Raw genomic sequence first — 23,998 nt, 5'->3', positions numbered from 1 at the left:
CCAAGTGCTGCGTCAAATATAGCGCTCCTATAGGATATTATGAAGGTATTGTCACTGCAGTCAGCGTGGTCGGTGTTTGGGTAAAAACATTTAATTGCATTGATAGCCTGCATTACAATTCCTAGCTCTCTAGCATTCTCTAGTAAAGACCAAGTAAAGTACCAAGACTCGTTAGCCACGGACAGACGGCCAGAAATATGTTTAGTTTAGTTTATTTATCACATTTATACAATTTTCACACAGGTAAAATATACGTACATTTCAGCTTGTACTACAGGGGGGGGACAGTCCCTTAGAGAGCCATTTATTCGAAAAAATAGCGTCATCTTTATTACTTAACTCGGAACTGGTTTTTTTTATGTGGCATCCCCGCACCCATGTTGGCAACACTGTATCTGTTATTGACTTAAAAGTAAAACAATTTTGTGACTTCCGGTTCGAACGCCATCTTGATAGTAGCCTCGTGATTAATTCCTTTGTTTTTTGCTCATTAATATTGTTTAAAGTGTAATATCGATAGCTTTATTATACAATAATCTAATGTGATAGTGTGCAGTGAATGGAGAATTAATCTCAAAGCTTGTTTAACCACCATTTTGGAGTCAACGGCCGGTAGTCCACGTGCTTCTCGTAAAATCCAGCTATCGGTTTTACGAGACAACTACAACAACCACCGAACAGCATTTATTTTGTTCCTACCCTTTTACGTGACATTGGCTACGGGCAACACCGCCCTCAAGTCCATCAAGAAAAGAAGAAAACAATTTTGTTTCGTGCTCCTCTTTTTATATTTCAGCCATTTAAAATATTTTATTTCTATTACATTTGGGAAATGGCCACTGATAATGGATGCTGATAACTTGATAAGCAATAATATGTCAATGTAATAATGGTGTCAACATAGTGTCAACTTTAAGCGTCAATTGGTGTCAATTTTTGAGTGGGCATTTTTTGCAAATTGAATGTGGGATAACACAATTGCTTATCAGCGTCCTTATTAGACCTGTACCGCTGGCTATATTTTGACCCCTAGGTTATAAAAATATTAAAGTCAATTCTGTTTTCGCTTATGAATACTTTGTTAAGATGTAAATCTTACATTTTGTTTTGTGTCATATATATCATTTGCTTTTCTAGTAATTTGTTATTTTGTGGTAATTATTTTTTATTTTGAATTATTTTGGAGAAAAAAATATTCGAGAGAAAACATGTAACTGTGTTGCATTTAGGATAGTGTTTTTAGTGTGAAAACATAGTTTGTGTCAATTACGTCCACTGCAATCTGATACTATGTCATAATATTCTAAATGACACAAAAAAAAATTAGAGTTAAAAAAAATTACTTAGGTCGAATTTAATCGTTTAAATAGGTCTATTAAATGATTTTGTGTCTTATTAAGGCATAGCTTCATAAGATATTTGATGATTTTTATGTAACAGGCTGTCACCGTTACAAAAGAATATTAAAGATATTAGAGTTTACATCTTATTAATTTGAAATGCGGGATAAATAAGATGTATGAATTTGTGTCACTTGCATCCACTGCTTAAACAAATATTACAAAAATATTATTTGCGTTCGAACGAAGCTAGCGGGCGGTCTGAATGGGCAACGGAGGCCGTGCAGGGTGGGGCCGCGGCGTGACCTTGCCGTACGCAACGCATGTTTACTTCGCCTGTGCGCCAAATTAACGCAACTTATTCAAAGAAGTTACGCAAACAACACAACAACAAGCAACAAGCAAGCAAAGAATGCGTCGAATTATCTTTTACCTATTTAAAACTTATAGATATTGTACAATGTCACCATTATGCAAAAGAACTGTAAGTACATGTTTGATTTGCGAGCGAGCTGGCAACATTGCGCAGGGAAATCTTAAAAATATCGCGTTTACGTGAACGCCACATACATTTGTGACAGTGATAGGGAAAAGGTACCACTAAAGTAAAATTTGGTTATTAATACCGTGACTTTCTTTCATTCTTTGATAAAAAAAAATTGCTATTTATGCAACAAGTGCGGAAATCATCTTTACGCACGTGTATCATACAATGTTTTACTATGCATTGTGCGAGTAAATAAAAAAACATATCATGGCAAATAAGTTTAATTATTATAAGGAGTGTTTTAAATCGCCACGAGTTGCGAATTACCTATTCGCACGTGTATCGTACGTTTTACAGTACATATGGCCCTTTAAACTTTCGACATATGCACGGTAAGTGCTCTTTTCCGCACTAGTGCGAGAAAGTAGCACCATATGTACTGTAAAAAAAAAATGAAAACAAAAAGCACTAGTGCGGAAAAGCAGTACTTTCCGCACGATATGGCTCCGTAGGAAACGCACTTTTCGAGCACATGCATTGTAAAAAAAAATATAGGACTGTATCTCCTAAACCATGCGTCGTAGCGCAAAAATAATAAAATTTTCGCTCCCCTTTAAGAAGCCCCTAATTAAGATTTAAAAACGCAAAAAAGAAAAAAAGAGGAAAAAATCTTTATAGGGCTGTATCTCCTAAACCGTGCGTCGTAGCGCAAAAATAAACGTTTCGGTCCCGTTTATGTAACCATTAATTTATATTTAAAAACAACGCAACAAAAAAAACAAAAAAAAAACTTTATAGGGCTGTATCTCCTAAACCATCGTAGCGCAAAAATAATCAAATTTTCGTTCCCCTTTATGGAACCCCAAACTAATATACAAAAAACACAATGAAAAAAAAAAACAAAAAAAAATCTTTATAGGGCTACATCTAAATCGTGCATCGTAGCGCAAAAATAATCAATTTTTCGTTCCCCTTTAAGAAACCCTTAATTAATACTAAAAAAAAAACAGGAAAAAATCTTTATAGAGCTATATCTCCTAAACCGTGCGTGGTAGCGCAAAAATAACAAAACTTTCGTTCCCCTATACGGAACCCCAAAGTAATATACAAAAAACACAATGAAAAAAAAAAACAACAAAAAAATCTTTATAGGGCTGCATCTCCTAAACCGTGCATCGTAGCACAAAAATAATCAAATTTTCGTTCCCCTTAAGAAACCCTTAATTGAAACTTAAAAAAAAACCAGGAAAAAACTTTATAGAGCTATTATAGCTATATATATAGATATAATATCTCCTAAACCGTGCGTGGTGGCGCAAAAATAATACAAGTTTCGTTCCCCTTTATGCAACCCATAATTTATATTAAAAAAAAAAACGCAAAAAAAATCATTATAGGGCTGTATCTCTTAAACCATGCGTCGTAGCGCAAAAATAATAAAAATTTCGTTCCCCTTTATGAAGCCCCAAAATAATATACAAAAAGCACAATGAAAAAAAAAAACAACAAAAAAAATCTTTATAGGGTTGCATCTCCTAAACCGTGCATCGTAGCGCAAAAATAATAAAAAAAACCCTTTAAGAAACCCGTAATTAATACTTAAAAAAAAAACAAAAAAAACCAGGAAAAAAAACTTTATAGAGCTGTATCTCCTAAACCGTGCGTGGTACCGCAAAAACAATAAAATTTTCGTTCTCCTTTATGCAACCCATAATTTATATTAAAAAAAAACGCAAAATTTAAAAAAAAAATCTTTATAGGGCTGTATCTCCTAAACCATGCGTCGTAGCGCAAAAATAATAAATTTTTTGTTCCCCTTTATGCAACCCATAATTTATATTTAAAAAAAACGCAAAATTTAAAAAAAATAAATTATAGGGCTGTATCTCTCAAACCATGCGTCGTAGCGCAAAAATAATAAAAAAAACCCCTTTAAGAAACCCCTAATTAAGATTGAAAAACGCAAAAAAGAAAAAGAGGGAAAAAATCATTTTAGGGCTGTATCTCCTAAACCGTGCGTCGTAGCGCGAAAATAATAAAATTTTCGTTCCCCTTTACGGAACCCCAAAGTAATATACAAAAAACAATGAAAAAAAAAAAACAAAAAAAACTTTATAGGGCTGTATCTCCTAAAAGTCGTAGCGCAAAAATAATCACATTTTCGTTCCCCTTTGTGGAACCCCAAACTAATATACAAAATACACAATGAAAAAAAAAAAAACAAAAAAAAGATCTTTGTAGGGCTGCATCTCCTAAATCGTGCATCATAGCGCAAAAATAATCAATTTTTCGTTCCCCTTTAAGAAACCCTTAATTAATACTTTAAAAAAAAAAACAAAAAAAAAACAGGAAAAAATCTTTATAGAGCTATATCTCCTAAACCGTGCGTGGTAGCGCAAAAATAACAAAAGTTTCGTTCCCCTTTACGGAACCCCAAAATAATATACAAAAAACACAATGAAAAAAAAAACAACAAAAAAAATCTTTATAGGGTTGCATCTCCTAAACCGTGCATCGTAGCGCAATAATAATAAAAAAAAACCCTTTAAGAAACCCGTAATTAATACTTTAAAAAAAACAAAAAAAACCAGGAAAAAAAACTTTATAGAGCTGTATCTCCTAAACCGTGCGTGGTACCGCAAAAACAATAAAATTTTCGTTCTCCTTTATGCAACCCATAATTTATATTTAAAAAAAACGCAAAATTTAAAAAAAAAATCTTTATAGGGCTGTATCTCCTAAACCATGCGTCGTAGCGCAAAAATAATAAAATTTTTGTTCCCCTTTATGCAACCCATAATTTATATTTAAAAAAAACGCAAAATTTAAAAAAAATAAATTATAGGGCTGTATCTCTCAAACCATGCGTCGTAGCGCAAAAATAATTAAAAAAACCCCTTTAAGAAACCCCTAATTAAGATTGAAAAACGCAAAAAAGAAAAAGAGGGAAAAAATCATTTTAGGGCTGTATCTCCTAAACCGTGCGTCGTAGCGCGAAAATAATAAAATTTTCGTTCCCCTTTACGGAACCCCAAAGTAATATACAAAAAACAATGAAAAAAAAAAAAAAACAAAAAAAACTTTATAGGGCTGTATCTCCTAAAAGTCGTAGCGCAAAAATAATCACATTTTCGTTCCCCTTTGTGGAACCCCAAACTAATATACAAAAAACACAATGAAAAAAAAAAAAAAAACAAAAAAAAGATCTTTGTAGGGCTGCATCTCCTAAATCGTGCATCATAGCGCAAAAATAATCAATTTTTCGTTCCCCTTTAAGAAACGCTTAATTAATACTTTAAAAAAAAACAAAAAAAAAACAGGAAAAAATCTTTATAGAGCTATATCTCCTAAACCGTGCGTGGTAGCGCAAAAATAACAAAATTATCGTTCCCCTTTACGGAACCCCAAAATAATATACAAAAAACACAATGAAAAAAAAAAACAACAAAAAAAATCTTTATAGGGTTGCATCTCCTAAACCGTGCATCGTAGCGCAAAAATAATAAAAAAAAAAAACCCTTTAAGAAACCCGTAATTAATACTTAAAAAAAAAACAAAAAAAACAGGAAAAAAACTTTATAGAGCTGTATCTCCTAAACCGTGCGTGGTACCGCAAAAACAATAAAATTTTCGTTCTCCTTTATGCAACCCATAATTTATATTTAAAAAAAACGCAAAATTTAAAAAAAAAATCTTTATAGGGCTGTATCTCCTAAACCATGCGTCGTAGCGCAAAAATAATAAAATTTTTGTTCCCCTTTATGCAACCCATAATTTATATTTAAAAAAAACGCAAAATTTAAAAAAAAAAAACATTATAGGGCTGTATCTCTTAAACCATGCGTCGTAGCGCAAAAATAATAAAAAAAAACCCCTTTAAGAAACCCCTAATTAAGATTGAAAAACGCAAAAAAGAATAAGAGGGAAAAAATCATTTTAGGGCTGTATCTCCTAAACCGTGCGTCGTAGCGCAAAAATAATAAAATTTTCGTTCCCCTTTACGGAACCCCAAAGTAATATACAAAAAACACAATAATAAAAAAAAAAAAAACAAAAAAAACTTTATAGGGCTGTATCTCCTAAAAGTCGTAGCGCAAAAATAATCACATTTTCGTTCCCCTTTGTGGAACCCTAAACTAATATACAAAAAACACAATGCAAAAAAAAAAAAAAAACAAAAAAAATCTTTATAGGGCTGCATCTCCTAAATCGTGCATCGTAGCGCAAAAATAATCAATTTTTCGTTCCCCTTTAAGAAACCCTTAATTAATACTTTAAAAAAAAAAACAAAAAAAAAAACAGGAAAAAATCTTTATAGAGCTATATCTCCTAAACCGTGCGTGGTAGCGCAAAAATAACAAAAGTTTCGTTCCCCTTTACGGAACCCCAAAATAATATACAAAAAACACAATGAAAAAAAAAACAACAAAAAAAATCTTTATAGGGTTGCATCTCCTAAACCGTGCATCGTAGCGCAATAATAATAAAAAAAAACCCTTTAAGAAACCCGTAATTAATACTTAAAAAAAAACAAAAAAAAACAGGAAAAAAAACTTTATAGAGCTGTATCTCCTAAACCGTGCGTGGTACCGCAAAAACAATAAAATTTTCGTTCTCCTTTATGCAACCCATAATTTATATTTAAAAAAAAACGCAAAATTTAAAAAAAAAATCTTTATAGGGCTGTATCTCCTAAACCATGCGTCGTAGCGCAAAAATAATAAAATTTTTGTTCCCCTTTATGCAACCCATAATTTATATTGAAAAAAAAAACGCAAAATTTAAAAAAAAAACATTATAGGGCTGTATCTCTTAAACCATGCGTCGTAGCGCAAAAATAATTAAAAAAAACCCTTTAAGAAACCCGTAATTAATACTTAAAAAAAAACAAAAAAAAAAGGAAAAAAAACTTTATAGAGCTGTATCTCCTAAACCGTGCGTGGTACCGCAAAAACAATAAAATTTTCGTTCCCCTTTATGCAACCCATAATTTATATTTAAAAAAACGCAAAATTTAAAAAAAAATCTATAGGGCTGTATCTCCTAAACCATGCCTTGTAGCGCAAAAAAAATAAAATTTTCGTTCCCCTTTATGCAACCCATAATTTATATTTTAAAAAAACGCAAAATTTAAAAAAAAACATTATAGGGCTGTATCTCTTAAACCATGCGTCGTAGCGCAAAAATAATTAAAAAAACCCTTTTAAGAAACCCGTAATTAATACTTAAAAAAAAACAAAAAAAAAAACAGGAAAAAAAACTTTATAGAGCTGTATCTCCTAAACCGTGCGTGGTACCGCAAAAACAATAAAATTTTCGTTCCCCTTTATGCAACCCATAATTTATATTTAAAAAAACGCAAAATTTAAAAAAAAAATCTTTATAGGGCTGTATCTCCTAAACCATGCGTCGTAGCGCAAAAATAATAAAATTTTCGTTCCCCTTTATGAAGCCCCAAAATAATATACAAAAACACAAGAAAAAAAAAGAAAAAAATAATAACAAAAAAACTTTATAGGGCTGTATCTCCTAAACCGTGCATCGTAGCGCAAAAATAATCAAATTTTCGTTCCCCTTAAGAAGCCCTTAATTAAGATTTAAAAACCTAAAAAAGAAAAAGAAAAAAATCTATATAGGGCTGTATCTCCTAAACCGTGCGTCGTAGCGCAAAAATAATCAACTTTTCGGTCCCCTTTATATAACCATTAATTTATACACAAAAAAACGCAAAAAAAAAGAGATATTTTTTTATAGGGCTTGATCTAAACCATGCGTCGTAGGGCAAAAATAATTAAATTTTCGTTCCCCTTTATAAAACCCCAAAGTAATATACAAAAAACACAATGTAAAAAAGAAAAAAAAACAATAAAAAAAACTTTATAGGGCTGTATCTACTAAACCGTACGTCGTAGCGCAAAAATAATCCAATTTTCTTTCCTCTTTATTCAACCCTTAATTTATATTTAAAAAAAAAACGCTTTCACTAAACTGCTGTAACTCGGAAACTTAGAATCCACAAAGGGGACTACTAAATTATGACACATATTAAAGCCTGACCAGTAATATATGATCATTGTCAAGAGGGCGCTGTTCATTCTCATGTATAGGGTGACAGTTCAGTATAGTATGAAAAAATATTGTATTTAATGAATCAATCAATGAATCATCATTGTAATTAATGTTGCTTGCCACGCTTAAACATAACAAAAATCGCAATAAATTGCGTCTTAAAATAAACTTAAAAAGTCTACTAAAAATCGAAACAAAAGTATTTTTTAAGTCGCTGATTTGACATTCTCAATCAAAAGGTAGGTACCACTTTGTCGTTTACCATAAAGACGAAATTTGATTATATCTTTATACAAATAACCTGTCAGAGAAATTGGTACCTTTTGATTAGGAACGTCACAAATGTTGGTCAGTATGAGGAGTGCAGCCTACAGTTTATTTTTAATTACATTTATATACCTACTACGGTAAGATTGATAAGACAATGTAATTATGCCTCCGAATGAAATAAATACACTGTATCGCAAAACTAAGTGGCGAGACAGCTCATAATGCCATCTCTTTCACTCTTGGTTGGTCTTAACAAGGGTAAAGGAGATAGTATTAAGATCTCAGTCGCCAGCTGATATTGCGGCAAGTATAATGAGCACCCCACCCGCGTAGGTACCCTTCCCCGCGCACGCCCTTCTTGCTCAATTGAGTTTTATTTTGCCAGATAGTAAAAAAACCGTGGATCAAAATGACCCAAATTATGAATGATGTCTCAATGTGGTATTATAATATTGTAGACGTAAACTTAATAATATGAATTTTTTTTTGTGGCAGATACAGGGTGTTAATTAGAAAAAAATTTTTTTTAAATAAAAGCGGTGGATGAATTTGACACAGATTTGTTTGAATAACATATAACAATGTTCTGTAAAGTACAACACTTCACTTATCGACTCTAATATTTTTTTAGGCGTTTTAGGATCAATATTAGGTATTTATTAAATGCCATTATAGCCGTGGATGAAAATGACACAAAATGCGTGTGTACGTCGGAAGCCACTTTGCCTTTACAGGGAAACAAAGAATTTCGTCTCGAATATTTTTTTTACAGAATGCTGATTGAAAAAAGAAATACCTAAATTTCTACCTAAGCAAATACCTAGGATGACACAAAATATTATTTTTAGGTTTAGTATATGGTCTGGAAACTATATATAAAAAATAAGCAACATTAATATTCTTATAACCTCAGAAGTTATTGGTACAGGTCTATATGCTTGACTAAGTTTACAATGCCGCATTGTTGTGCATTTGGATGTTCGAAGAAAGGTAAATTATTTTGTCTAGAATTACTACTACTAGACATTTTCTGTTGTTACTGCGATTCGAGATGTTAAAATGGTCACGCAGATGTTACACCATTTGAATTTATTTAAAAAAATAACTTATTTCAGGTGCGGTGCTGCACGTTTTTCCAAATCCAAACAAACACCCTGATCGATTTAAAGTTTGGGTTCAGCTTATTGGGGGCAAGTTGGGCACCCCATCAGATTATGAATTTTATAAAAAAAGAGGATTTGCGATCTTCATTTTACCGAAGAACATAGGAATCGCTTTAAGCGATTAAATGCTATAGCAGTACCGACCCTATGTCTACTTGGTAAGTTTCTATTATGTATAACGTAAAAACACAATAATAACATTTTATACCGCCACAGTATGCCTGATTGACTGTTTTCAAGCCTAAATCACTATACTGATTGTGCTAAAGTTGTACCAAAAAATAGCAGTTAAATTTAATAAATCTAATAATAATAAATAAATAATATAGGACATTATTAAGCGAGGTTTAGACTAGCAAGAACTTGCATGCAATTTACGGGTTGGACTAAAGCAAAGGGGGCGCAGGACTTAGAAATTTTTTGATGGGGTTGGTGTTATTATGACACCTATTTTTTATGATGCTATCGTATAGAAGACGCTAAAATAAGCAAGTTTTGTAGAAAAAACTTTTTCTCTAAAATCAAAAATGGCCGAGATATTGGACCTGAAAGTTGAGCCGATTTTTAGGACATAGAAAAAGTTCGATGGGTGTTGTTGTCATTATGAGTCATAATGACAACAACACCCATCGAACTTTTTCTATGTCCTAAAAATAGGGGTCATAATTTATGACCCCTATTTTTTATGATGCTATCGTATAGAAGACGCTAAAATAAGCATGTTTGGAACAGTAAATTTAAGTAACAGAGACAAGATAGGTGCGACGACGAGCGAAGCGAGGAGGAGTGTGTTAGGTTGACCGCGATGATCGCGATCGCCAGAACAGACATGTTATTGTACCTACTAAAAAAAATCTAAGTCTTTTTTTGCACCCCCTTTGCCAATTTTGAAGTCTATTATCTCGGTCATTTTTGATTTTAGAGAAAAAGTTTTTTCTATAAAACATGCTTGTCCTTGTTGTTTGAAGTCCTTATATTGCGCCCCCTTTGCTTTAGGCGGACCACGATATATATAACATATAAACTTTTATATAAATACTTAAATACATATAAAACACCCATGACTCAGCAACAAATGTCCGAGCTCATCACACGAAAGAATGCCGTTACCTACCGGTTTAGAACCCGGGACGGGACCATCGGCTTCATAGGCAGGGTCACTACCTACTAGGCAAGACAGGTCGTCAAAAGTGAATGCGAATGACATTAAAATTTGGAACTGAACTTATGCAACAATTTTGCATATTATATGCCTCGTGTAAAGTCAGCAATGCCATTGCAGGGGGGGGGGTCACTTTTTTCTGCAGATGACTACCAGCGCGAGCTACGCGCTACGAGCATAGCCGACAACATGAGAATCCACCACAACATCCACCTTTCAAGATGTTGCTCCTGTAACTGACATTCAGCCCACCTTTCATTCTGCTGCTTCTGCGCCAGGTAATTCACGATCCTTCCGCCATAGGTATCCTTTTTTAGGGTTCCGTACCCAAAGGGTATTACTAAGACTCGGCTGTCCGTCTGTCCGTCTGTCACCAGGCTGTATTTCATGAACCGTGATAGCTAGACAGTTGAAATTTTCACAGATGATGTATTTCTGTTGCCGCTATAACAACAAATACTAAAAACAGAATAATATAAATATTTAAATGGGGCTCCCATACAACAAACGTGATTTTTTTGCTGTTTTTTTCCGTAATGGTATGGAACCCTTCGTGCGCGAGTCCGACTCGCACTTGGCCGGTTTTATTTACGTCAACTTAGAAGTTTGATTTTGTCCCAGCTTCAAGGGACTGTAGACCTGTTATACTTAGGTATATAGTTTTGATTTCTACTCTATACCTCCACGACTTCTCGAGATAAAGGATCTTTAGCGACGTGACAGCGGACGTACAGAGTCGATATTTATCAAATTATCCCCCAAATATGTGGGTAGTGACTGTTTATGTCATTGCGATTATCTATATAAATAAGTTTTTGCGAAAAAAATAGTTTGGTATGTACAACTTTTTATTGCTGACTGTAGGTAGGTACTTTTCTTTCCACGTGCCGTGCAAATATACTCTTCGAGACAATGCTAACAATCCGAAACACAATTAGTTTGCGTTGGTTTATCACAGAGTTCTCAAGACCAAGTCCTGTCTCCGTCATCAGATCAGCTCCACGTCATCATAATATTGGATTGTCATCCGATTTACATGTGTATGCAAAATTTCAGCTCAATCGGAAGTCGAGTAAAGTTCAAAGTGTTTTTATTTAATAGTAGTAGTGTTTGGTAGTAGTGTTTTTATGTAATAGTAGTGGGTCAAATTTGCTTTAACATCCAAGATTTGACCCACGCTAACTAACATTCAGTTCATACCTACCTCCTAACAGTCAAGTTAAATAAAAGCTTGTAAAAAGTGCAAAACGAATGTATCTAATTATCAAAGCTGCTCAAAAATGTCATGACAATCGATTGAGAAATGACAAACGGCGTACATACGAAAGCATATTTTAGACCTGTACCGCTGGCTATATTTTGACCCCTAGGTTATAAAAATATTAAAGTCAATTCTGTTTTCGCTTATGAATACTTTGTTAAGATGTAAATCTTACATTTTGTTTTGTGTCATATATATAATTTGCTTTTCTAGTAATTTGTTATTTTGTGGTAATAATTTTTTATTTTGAATTATCTTGGAGAAAAAAATATTCGAGAGAAAACATGTAACTGTGTTGCATTTAGGATAGTGTTTTTAGTGTGAAAACATAGTTTGTGTCAATTACGTCCACTGCAATCTGATACTATGTCATAATATTCTAAATGACAAAAAAAAAAATTAGAGTTAAAAAAAATTACTTAGGTCGAATTTAATCGTTTAAATAGGTCCATTAAATGATTTTGTGTCTTATTAAGGCATAGCTTCATAAGATATTTGATGATTTTGTTGTAACAGGCTGTCACCGTTACAAAAGAATATTAAAGATATTAGAGTTTACATCTTATTAATTTGAAATGCGGGATAAATAAGATGTATGAATTTGTGTCACTTGCATCCACTGCATAAACAAATATTACAAAAATATTATTTGCGTTCAAACGAAGCTAGCGGGCGGTCTGAATGGGCAACGGAGGCCGTGCAGGGTGGGGCCGCGGCGTGACCTTGCCGTACGCAACGCATGTTTACTTCGCCTGTGCGCCAAATTAACGCAACTTATTCAAAGAAGTTACGCAAACAACACAACAACAAGCAACAAGCAAGCAAAGAATGCGTCGAATTATCTTTTACCTATTTAAAACTCATAGATATTGTACAATGTCACCATTATGCAAAAGAACTGTAAGTACATGTTTGATTTGCGAGCGAGCTGGCAACATTGCGCAGGGAAATCTTAAAAATATCGCGTTTACGTGAACGCCACATACATTTGTGACAGTGATAGGGAAAAGGTACCACTAAAGTAAAATTTGGTTATTAATACCGTGACTTTCTTTCATTCTTTGATAAAAAAAATTGCTATTTATGCAACAAGTGCGGAAATCATCTTTACGCACGTGTATCATACAATGTTTTACTATGCATTGTGCGAGTAAATAAAAAAACATGTCATGGCAAATAAGTTTAATTATTAAAAGGAGTGTTTTAAATCGACACGAGTTGCGAATTACCTATTCGCACGTGTATCGTACGTTTTACAGTACATATGGCCCTTTAAACTTTCGACATATGCACGGTAAGTGCTCTTTTCCGCACTAGTGCGAGAAAGTAGCACCATATGTACTCTAAAAAAAAATTGAAAACAAAAAGCACTAGTGCGGAAAAGCAGTACTTTCCGCACGATATGGCTTCGTAGGAAACGCACTTTTCGAGCACATGCATTGTAAAAAAATATATAGGACTGTATCTCCTAAACCATGCGTCGTAGCGCAAAAATAATAAAATTTTCGTTCCCCTTTATGTAACCCAAAAATAATACATAAAAATACAATGAAAAAAAAAAGAAACAAAATCTTTATAGGGCTGTATTAGCTGTATCTCCTATATCGTGCATCGTAGCGCAAAAATAATCAAATTTTCGCTCCCCTTTAAGAAGCCCCTAATTAAGATTTAAAAACGCAAAAAAGAAAAAAAAAGAGGAAAAAATCTTTATAGGGCTGCATCTCCTAAACCGTGCATCGTAGCACAAAAATAATCAAATTTTCGTTCCCCTTAAGAAATCCTTAATTAAAACTTTTAAAAAACCAGGAAAAAACTTTATAGAGCTATTATAGCTATATATATAGATATAATATCTCCTAAACCGTGCGTGGTGGCGCAAAAATAATAAAAATTTCGTTCCCCTTTATGAAGCCCCAAAGTAATATACTAAAAACACAATGAAAAAAAAGAAAAAAATAACAAAAAAACTTTATAGGGCTGTATCTCCTACACCGTGCATCGTAGCGCAAAAATAATTAAAAAAAATCCCTTTAAGAAACCCCTAATTAAGATTGAAAAACGCAAAAAAGAAAAAGTGGAAAAAAAAATCATTTTAGGGCTGTATCTCCTAAACCGTGCGTCGTAGCGCAAAAATAATAAAATTTTCGTTCCCCTTTACGGAACCCCAAAATAATATACAAAAAACACAATGAAAAAAAAAACAACAAAAAAAATCTTTATAGGGCTGCATCTCCTAAACCGTGCATCGTAGCGCAAAAATAATCAATTTTTCGTTCCCCTTTAAGGATCCCTTAATTAATACTTTAAAAAAAAAACAAAAAAAACAGGAAAAAATCTTTATAGAGCTATATCTCCTAAACCGTGCGTGGTAGCGCAAAAAGAACAAAATTTTCGTTCCCCTTTACGGAACCCCAAAATAATATACAAAAAACACAATGAAAAAAAAAAACAACAAAAAAAATCTTTATAGGGCTGCATCTCCTAAACCGTGCATCGTAGCACAAAAATAATCAAATTTTCGTTCCCCTTTAAGAAACCCTTAATTAAAACTTAAAAAAAAAAACCAGGAAAAAAAACTTTATAGAGCTATTATAGCTATATATTAGAGATCCACGCCGCAGCCAAAAAACCCGGCGGCGGCGCGCTGGGTTTTGAACCCGGCGCGGCGCGGCGTCGCCGGCGTGAGGACATTTTTTAGGAGGAATAATTAAAAAAAACATAACTATGCTAGGAATAAACATTTATTTCATATCTCCATCAATCACTGACTAAAAATTGTTTACAGTACAGCTACAGTGGTTGTAATTATCGTGAATAAAAAATATTTTGTTCACCTTTGCCGGATTTAAGCGCGATCGCTTAGCAGTCAAAACCATCCCAGCTACAGAAAACACCCTTTCACTGGGTGTACTTGTAGCTGGAATGCTTAAAAGTGACCGCGCCAACCCTGCAAGCTAAGGAAACATTTTTTTTGTTCCCAATACAATATCGCCTACCCTGTTCGTTCTGCATATCAATGATATGTTATTTACTAACAATATTCATTGCTATGCGGATGACAGCACTGGTGATAGCTGTTATACAGGTCGTGCAAACGCCCCCCCCTGAGCAGGTGTCGGAGTGCAGGATGCGACTTTGAGACTTGTGTCTGAGATCGAGACGTCCCTTGAATAGGTCTCCGAATGGGGTAGACGTAACCTCGTCCAGTTCAACCCTAGTAAGACACAAGTCTGCGCGTTTTCCGCCAAAAAAAACCCCATTTGTCACGGCGCCAAAGTTTCAGGGCATTCCCCTTACCACCGCTAAAAGTATCGCGATACTTGGTGTCGACATTACGAACGAAGTCCAGTTTCGTAGTCATCTGGAACAAAAAGCCAAACTGGCCTCCAAAAAACAGAGCCAAACAGTACTTCACACCGGGTCACCGACTTTTGTTATATAAAGTGCAGGTTCGACCTCATATGAAGTACTGTTCTCATCTCATCACTGGTCTGGCGCTCCACAATACCAGCTCCTTCCCCTTGACTCCATCCAACGGCGGGCAGTTCGTATTGTCGGCGATCCCGAACTTACTGTACAATGGGGAATGTTCCGAAGAACTTTTTGATCTGGTGTCATCGTCTCGTTTCTATCACCGCACGCACCTCCCGCCAAAGGAGCAAAACTCATCCTCACTTCTTAGACACATGGCACACCAAGAATAAGCGGGCATCTCGCTCGTTTCTTCCCAGAACGTGCAAAATGTGGAATGAGTTGCCTCCTGAGGTATTTCCTTTGCGCTTCGACATGGGATTCTTCAAGAAGCGGGTATTTAGGGTTCTCAAGGGTCGGCAATGCTTAATGGCTCCTGTGTTATTGCTTATGTCCATGGGCGACGATGACTGCTTCCCATCAGCCGGCTCGTCTGCTCGTTTGCTGACTATCACATAAAAAAACTAGTCAAGCCAAGCACTGCAATGAAGTGAGTGAGCCAGCGTTCGTTCTTTCACTTCACTCACGCGGCGTGATGGATAGATGATGCGGTGGGGATGGGGGTCAGTGGAGCGGGCGGGAGTGATGCATGCAGCGACCAGTCGCTAGCGCACGGAATGGCGACAGCGCATGGTTTGTTTTGGTCGGTTTGTTCATCATATTTATTCGAATTTCGAGGTCGGCGCGAAATTTTGAACGAATATAATATCTCCTAAACCGTACGTGGTGGCGCAAAAATAATAAAATTTTCGTTCCCCTTTATGCAACCCATAATTTATATTTAAAAAAAAAACGCAAAATTTAAAAAAAAAATCATTATAGGGCTGTATCTCTTAAACCATGCGTCGGCGTCGTAGCGCAAAAATAATTTAAAAAAACCCCTTTAAGAAACCCGTAATTAATACTTAAAAAAAAAACAAAAAAAAACAGGAAAAAAAACTTTATAGAGCTGTATCTCCTAAACCGTGCGTGGTACCGCAAAAATAATAAAATTTTCGTTCCCCTTTATGAAACCCCAAAGTAATATACAAAAAACACAATGTAAAAAAGAAAAAAAGAAAAAAAAACAATAAAAAAATCTTTATAGGGCTGTATCTCTTAAACCATGCGTCGTAGCGCAAAAATAATTTAAAAAACCCCTTTCAGAAACCCGTAATTAATACTTTAAAAAAAAAACAAAAAAAAACCAGGAAAAAAAACTTTATAGAGCTGTATCTCCTAAACCGTGCGTGGTACCGCAAAAACAATAAAATTTTCGTTCCCCTTTATGCAACCCATAATTTATATTTAAAAAAACGCAAAATTTAAAAAAAAAAATCTTTATAGGGCTGTATCTCCTAAACCATGCGTTGTAGCGCAAAAATAATAAAATTTTCGTTCCCCTTTATGAAGCCCCTAAATAATATACAAAAACACAAGAAAAAGAAAGAAAAAAATAATAACAAAAAAACATTATAAGGCTGTATCTCCTAAACCGTGCATCGTAGCGCAAAAATAATCAATATCCGTTCCCCTTTAAGAAGCCCCTAATTAAGATTTAAAAACGCAAAAAAGAAAGAGAAAAAAATCATTTTAGGGCTGTATCTCTAAACCGTGCGTCGTAGCGCAAAAATAATAAAATTTTCGTTCCCTTTTATGAAACCCCAAAGTAATAACAAAAAACGCAATGACAAAAAAAATAAAAAAAAACAACAAAAAAACTTTAGGGATGTATCTCCTAAACCGTGCATGGTAGCGAAAAATAATCAAATTTTCGTTCCCCTTAAGAAGCCCTTAATTAAGATTTAGAAACGTAAAAAAGAAAAAGAAAAAAATCTATATAGGGCTGTATCTCCTAAACCGTGCGTCGTAGCGCAAAAATAATCAACTTTTCGGTCCCCTTTATGTAACCATTAATTTATACAAAAAAAAACGCAAAAAAAAAGAGTTTTTTTTTATAGGGCTTGATCTCCTAAACCATGCGTCGTAGCGCAAAAATAATTAAATTTTCGTTCCCCTTTATGAAACCCCAAAGTAATATACAAAAAACACAATGTAAAAAAGAAAAAAACAATAAAAAAAACTTTATAGGGCTGTATCTCCTAAACCGTGCGTCGTAGCGCAAAAATAATCAAATTTTCTTTCCTCTTTATTCAACCCTTAATTTATATTTAAAAAAAAACGCTTTCACTAAACTGCTGTAACTCGGAAACTTAGAATCCACAAAGGGGACTTTACTAAATTATGACACATATTAAAGCCTGACCAGTAATATATGATCATTGTCAAGAGGGCGCTGTTCATTCTCATGTATAGGGTGACAGTTCAGTATAGTATGAAAAAATATTGCATTTAATGAACATCATCATCAATGTAATTAATGTTGCTTGCCACGCTTAAACATAACAAAAATCACAATAAATTGCGTCTTAAAATAAACTTAAAAAGTCTACTAAAAATCGAAACAAAAGTAATTTTTAAGTCGCTGTTGTGACATTCTCAATCAAAAGGTAGGTACCACTTTGTCGTTTACCATAAAGACGAAATTTGATTATATCTTTATACAAATAACCTGTCAGAGAAAGTGGTACCTTTTGATTAGGAACGTCACAAATGTTGGTCAGTATGAGGAGTGCAGCCTACAGTTTATTTTTAATTATATTTATATACCTACTACGGTAAGATTGATAAGACAATGTAATTATGCCTCCGAATGAAATAAATACACTGTATCGCAAAACTAAGTGGCGAGACAGCTCATAATGCCATCTCTTGGTTGGTCTTAACAAGGGTAAAGGAGATAGTATTAAGATCTCAGTCGCCAACTGATATTGCGGCAAGTATAATAAGCACCCCACCCGCGTAGGTACCCTTCCCCGCGCACGCCCTTCTTGCTCAATTGAGTTTTATTTTGCCAGATAGTAAAAAAACCGTGGATCAAAATGACCCAAATTATGAATGATGTCTCAATGTGGTATTATAATATTGTAGACGTAAACTTAATAACATGAATTTTTTTTTGTGGCAGATACAGGGTGTTAATTAGAAAAAATTTTTTTTTAAATAAAAGCGGTGGATGAATTTGACACAGATTTGTTTGAATAACATATAACAATGTTCTGTAAAGTACAACACTTCACTTACCGACTCTAATATTTTTTTAGGCGTTTTAGGATCAATATTAGGTATTTATTAAATGCCATTATACCCGTGGATGAAAATGACACAAAATGCGTGTGTACGTCGGAAGCCACTTTGCCTTTACAGGGAAACAAAGAATTTCGTCTCGAATATTTTTTTTACAGAATGCTGATTGAAAAAAGAAATACCTAAATTTCTACCTAAGCAAATACCTAGGATGACACAAAATATTATTTTTAGGTTTAGTATATGGTCTGGAAACTATATATAAAAAATAAGCAACATTAATATTCTTATAACCTCAGAAGTTATTGGTACAGGTCTATAATGCCATCTCTTGGTTGGTCTTAACAAGGGTAAAGGAGATAGTATTAAGATCTCAGTCGCCAACTGATATTGCGGCAAGTATAATAAGCACCCCACCCGCGTAGGTACCCTTCCCCGCGCACGCCCTTCTTGCTCAATTGAGTTTTATTTTGCCAGATAGTAAAAAAACCGTGGATCAAAATGACCCAAATTATGAATGATGTCTCAATGTGGTATTATAATATTGTAGACGTAAACTTAATAACATGAATTTTTTTTTGTGGCAGATACAGGGTGTTAATTAGAAAAATTTTTTTTTTAAATAAAAGCGGTGGATGAATTTGACACAGATTTGTTTGAATAACATATAACAATGTTCTGTAAAGTACAACACTTCACTTACCGACTCTAATATTTTTTTAGGCGTTTTAGGATCAATATTAGGTATTTATTAAATGCCATTATACCCGTGGATGAAAATGACACAAAATGCGTGTGTACGTCGGAAGCCACTTTGCCTTTACAGGGAAACAAAGAATTTCGTCTCGAATATTTTTTTTACAGAATGCTGATTGAAAAAAGAAATACCTAAATTTCTACCTAAGCAAATACCTAGGATGACACAAAATATTATTTTTAGGTTTAGTATATGGTCTGGAAACTATATATAAAAAATAAGCAACATTAATATTCTTATAACCTCAGAAGTTATTGGTACAGGTCTATTTACCTACCTAAGCTGAAAAGGAGATGTTTCGCTTGCTTTCGCTCACTCAGTCATCACTTCACCAGTGTCTGGGCTTATTATTATAATTATTAATTATAGCAATATAGGTATACTGTTAACGGTACTTTCGAATCGTAATTTCGGTTAGCTCGGGATTTGGTACCTGCGTCCCAAACCTACCTACGTACCTATTTTTCCACCCGATAAATATACTTTTAATTTTTTTTTTAATACGTCGGTGGCAAACAAGCATGCGGCCCGCCTGATTAAGCAGTCACCGTAGCCTATGGATGCCTGCAACTCCAGAGGTGTTACTGTTATAGTTATACGTGCACGTTGCCGACCCTAAAACTACGCACCCTCGTTGAACTCTAAATAAATGATATAAATATATTTAACATAAATTTTGTATGTAAACATATGTTTAATACGCTTTTTCAGGCACATCATGCGCCCAACATAAGTACTTCTCTTGGGATTCACAATCAACCTACCTTTCATTTCGCTACTTCTGCCCCAGGGTGGCCCCAGGTAAATAACAATCCTTGCACTCACATACTAACTGTGCGTCACGTAATTACGTACATGTGTGTGTGTGTGTGTGTGTGTGTGTGTGTTTTTTATTTATTTAATCGACAGATGTCCAACACCTAGCACTACCTAGCTCGCGCTATACGCTCAAATTTGATATAATAATACATAATGTATTAATACGAAATGATACAAATAGGTAAAGCATGGCTTGGCCCAACTTATTTTTAGGACTTTACTAAGACTCCTCTGTCCGTCTGTTCGTCTGTCTGTCATTAGGCTATATCTCTTGAACCGTGAGTGCTTAGACATTAGAAATTTTCACAAATGATATATTTCTGTTGCCGCTTTATCATCAAATACTAAAAACAGAATAAAATAAATATTTAAGTGGGGCTCCTATTCAACAAACGCGATTTTTTGCCGTTTTTTTGCGTAATGGTACGGAACCCTTCGTGCGCGAGCCCGACTTGCACTTGGCCAGTTTTTTTATGTATGTTCGCCGATAACTCCGACACCCGTGATCCGATTTGACTGATTTGAGTAATAATTTTTTAGTTTGAAAGGAGGTCCTCAATTTTTAGGATTACGTACCCAAAGGGTAAAAACGGGACCCTATTACTAAGACTCTGTCTGCTGTCTATCTGTCTGTCTGTCTGTCTATCTGTCTGTCTGTCTGTCCGTCTGTCACCAGGCTGTATCTCACGAACCGTGATAGCTAGACAGTTGAAATTTTCACAGATGATGTATTTCTGTTGCCGCTATAATAACAAATACTCCGCCGTGATTCGCGCATGAGTGTGGAGGGCCCACTCGAAACAGAATAAAATAAATATTTAAGTGGGGCTCCCATACAACAAACGTGATTTTTTTGCGTAATGGTACGGAACTCTTCGTGCGCGAGCCCGACTCGCACTTGGCCGATTTTTAAAGGTACATTACATGTATAGTGAGTTGGGTGTTTTCTTAAGCAACTCGAACATTTTCTCTCGAAAACCATCAATTTGATGAAGTGAATCTGATGATGATGATTTTTTGATAATAATGTTATTTTATAATATGCAGTATGTTCAGCGATTACTCCGACACCTTCCTGTGCACTGTGGTTCGATTTGAACAATTATTTTTTTTAATTTGAAAGACGTTACCTCCATAGTGGTCGCATAATATATTTTTTGGATCTGATGATAGTAATTTTGGAATACATATATGTTATCCATGAGGAATTGAGGGAACTCCTTGATTTTTAGGGTTCCGTACCAAAAGGGTAAAAACGGGACCCTATTACTAAGACTCCGCTGTCCGTCTGTCTGTCACCAGGCTGTATTTCATCAACCGTGATAGCTAGACAGTTGAAATTTTCACAGATGATAGTTGATGTTCGCTATAACAACCAATACTAAAAAGTACGGAACCCTCGGTGGGCGAGTCCGTCTTGCACTTGTCCAGTTTTTTTAAGGCACGTATATGGTGATTTCGGTGTCTTATAAAGTAACTCAAGCATTTAATCCGGAAAACTACTAATGTTAGGGGGTGGACCTGGTGATGTAGACCACGGACTATATAGTGGAACTTTTCTATTATTGGGTATATTATGATTGAGTGTATTATGATTTACAATGTAGGTAGTACTGGAAATGACTAAAGAGACTAAGAGGTGAGGGGTAGGTGTGAGAAGTGAAGACTGAAGACGGTAGAGGGTGGTGTTTTGAGGTTGGGGCTTGACGATTCATGATCCGAGAGGCTAGGCAGTTGAGAGGTGGCTTATAAACGTGAAAATATTTCTGTCTGACTCTTTATCATTTTCACGGCTAAACAACCGAACCGATTCAACTGATTTAGGTGAAATTCTGCATGAAGCTAAAAAGTTTAAGCCCTGCAGGTAGTCCTTGATTTGTTTTATATTTTTAATTTATCTGGTAGAGGGACGGCAATATAATTTAGTCTCAATCCTACGCTTGCGTGCTATGGACAGTTAAAAATAATATACGCAGGCAATACATAAACGCATTGGATTTATACTGACGTACTGTGTTAGTTACTAGGTACCTACAGAAAGCAGGTTCATTGCATGATTATGATTTATAATTGTTATATATTTGCTGTGACTTATTTTTCAAGAGTGTTTTTAATAAAAAGACACTTCAAAATCGCTTACCTTCTTTCTAAATTTTCTATTGTAAAAAATACGAAGTAGGTACATATAGTTTAGAATTATGAATGACACCTCTAAGTCTACTGAAGAGTTTGACCCTTTATGTCATAAGTCGTAGCATTACGTTGGAGTTTTCTTTTTTATAAATATAAGCTTTATAATACTTTCAGGCACCAGGCACTGCCAGCGCCCAACATTTGCTCCTAGAATTGACTATCAGCACATCTTTCATTCTGCTGCTTCTATGCCAGGTATTTGATGGTTTCTATTATGTCAAGTGAAGTGATATAGGATTGAAGAGCATGAGTAGTAGTAGTCAACTACATACCGAGGAAGCTTTTATTTTGTAGTTTCGCCATGTCCGTCTACATGCCTGTCTGTATGTCTGTCCGTCCGTAGCTTTGTTACATGATCGAAAGGCATCCGATTCGCACATCGCTCCGGTATTTTAGCGATAAAACGCTATGCGCGTATTATAGCGACATTCCGCTTGCACGTCGGAATCGGACGCAGTGTGCCATGTGCCTTAGTACTAGAAAGCTGCAATTTGATATGGATATATAAAAAACAATGATGACGACAAATGGTAGAATAAAGACTAGAAATAGTTATTTGTACCGTACCGTAGTATGAAGTTCATGGCCTTCACTAAATTAAAAAGCTACATTGTTTCACTCCCTGGAGTGAGGAAAGTCGCACTTTCCTCACTCCAGGGAGTGACGAAAGTAGGCTTGTTCGAGCTGCTGAGGTGAAAAAATATTTTACAGTACATATGGTGCTACTTTCTCGCACTAGTGCGTAAAGAGCACTTTTCGTCCATATGTCGAAAGTTTAAAGGGCCATATGTACTGTAAAACGTTGTACGATACACGTGCGAAAAGGTAATTCGCAACTCGTGTCGATTTAAAACACTCCCTGCGGTCGTGTTTTAATTTATCGCCACTCGTTTCGAATTTTCTCTTATCCGCACTTGTATCGTAAATAACTATTTTAGCGTACCTCCCCCACACGTATTTTTTTTGCTTCAACCCTATGTTAACCTGTACAACATCCAACGTGTTATTGGACTTATTGGATAGGTCTTCTCTTGGACAGAATGGTAACTACGGAGCCCTACACTGAGCATGGCTCAACCTGCTCTTGACCGGTTTTTATTACAAGCTTTTATTTTTCTAGCAATATTTGTGTTTTGGAGTATTAAAATTAAAATTCTCTATTAAGTCGAGGTGACAAAAACCGTTCTGTCAGCTACGGCCTTGTCTTTTAATAAAAAATAAAAAAGCGCCTGCAAGTTTAGCATGGCAAATACATCAAATAGATTTCTTGCTTAAATTGAAACAATTTGTATGTACGTATATATTGTACGCATGTTCGGGTCAAATCTTACAAGCCTAGACCAACTTCTCATTATTAGGTTGAGCTAAAAGTTCACTTACTTATTATGTAAGTCGGGTGACAATACAGTACATATTATGGTTCCATCGAGCTTATCTGATGATGGACATAGGAAGTGGCCATAAGAACTCTGCGATAAAACAACACAACCTAATTGAGTCTCGGTGAGTTTCGTAAATCGCCAGTGTGATATAGGGCTCTTAGCGATAAAAAGCTGTATTTTCTTTTCTGTATTTTGATTCTGGATCAAAAAGGGAATCAATTACCATTAATTTATTTTTTTATTGAAATACATGTGAGAAACATGAATACTAAATATTTTTCTAAGGTCTCGATAGTTATGAAATAGTGGTGAGATTGTTAGGTCTCCTATTTTCGGAAGTACTTACCTAAACAATGATTATGTAGATTTATTTGTATTGTTTTCTTCTAGTTACGCCCGCTATACAACAGTCTGAGGTGCCTACCATCATCAACAACGTATGTACTGCAGATTCTTCTGTATTTGCAGAACATAATTATAGTGTGATGAGTCGTTCGA

At 34.9% G+C, this 23,998-nt stretch overlaps 1 long non-coding RNA gene across 1 annotated transcript; it reads left to right on the top strand.

Annotated features, from left to right (window-relative positions):
- Nucleotides 1–10,643: 10,643 nt before the first annotated feature.
- Nucleotides 10,644–23,998, top strand: LOC134744331 (uncharacterized). The gene is made up of 4 exons (XR_010128080.1): nucleotides 10,644–10,769; nucleotides 19,818–19,907; nucleotides 22,233–22,313; nucleotides 23,891–23,998. It is a non-coding gene; the product is annotated as an uncharacterized LOC134744331 (long non-coding RNA).

The sequence above is a fragment of the Cydia strobilella genome, chromosome 1, assembly GCF_947568885.1.
Source record: "Cydia strobilella chromosome 1, ilCydStro3.1, whole genome shotgun sequence".
Taxonomy (NCBI): domain Eukaryota; kingdom Metazoa; phylum Arthropoda; class Insecta; order Lepidoptera; family Tortricidae; genus Cydia; species Cydia strobilella.
The sequence above is the reverse complement of the archived record's forward strand: the minus strand, read 5'-3'. Positions and strand labels throughout refer to the sequence as shown.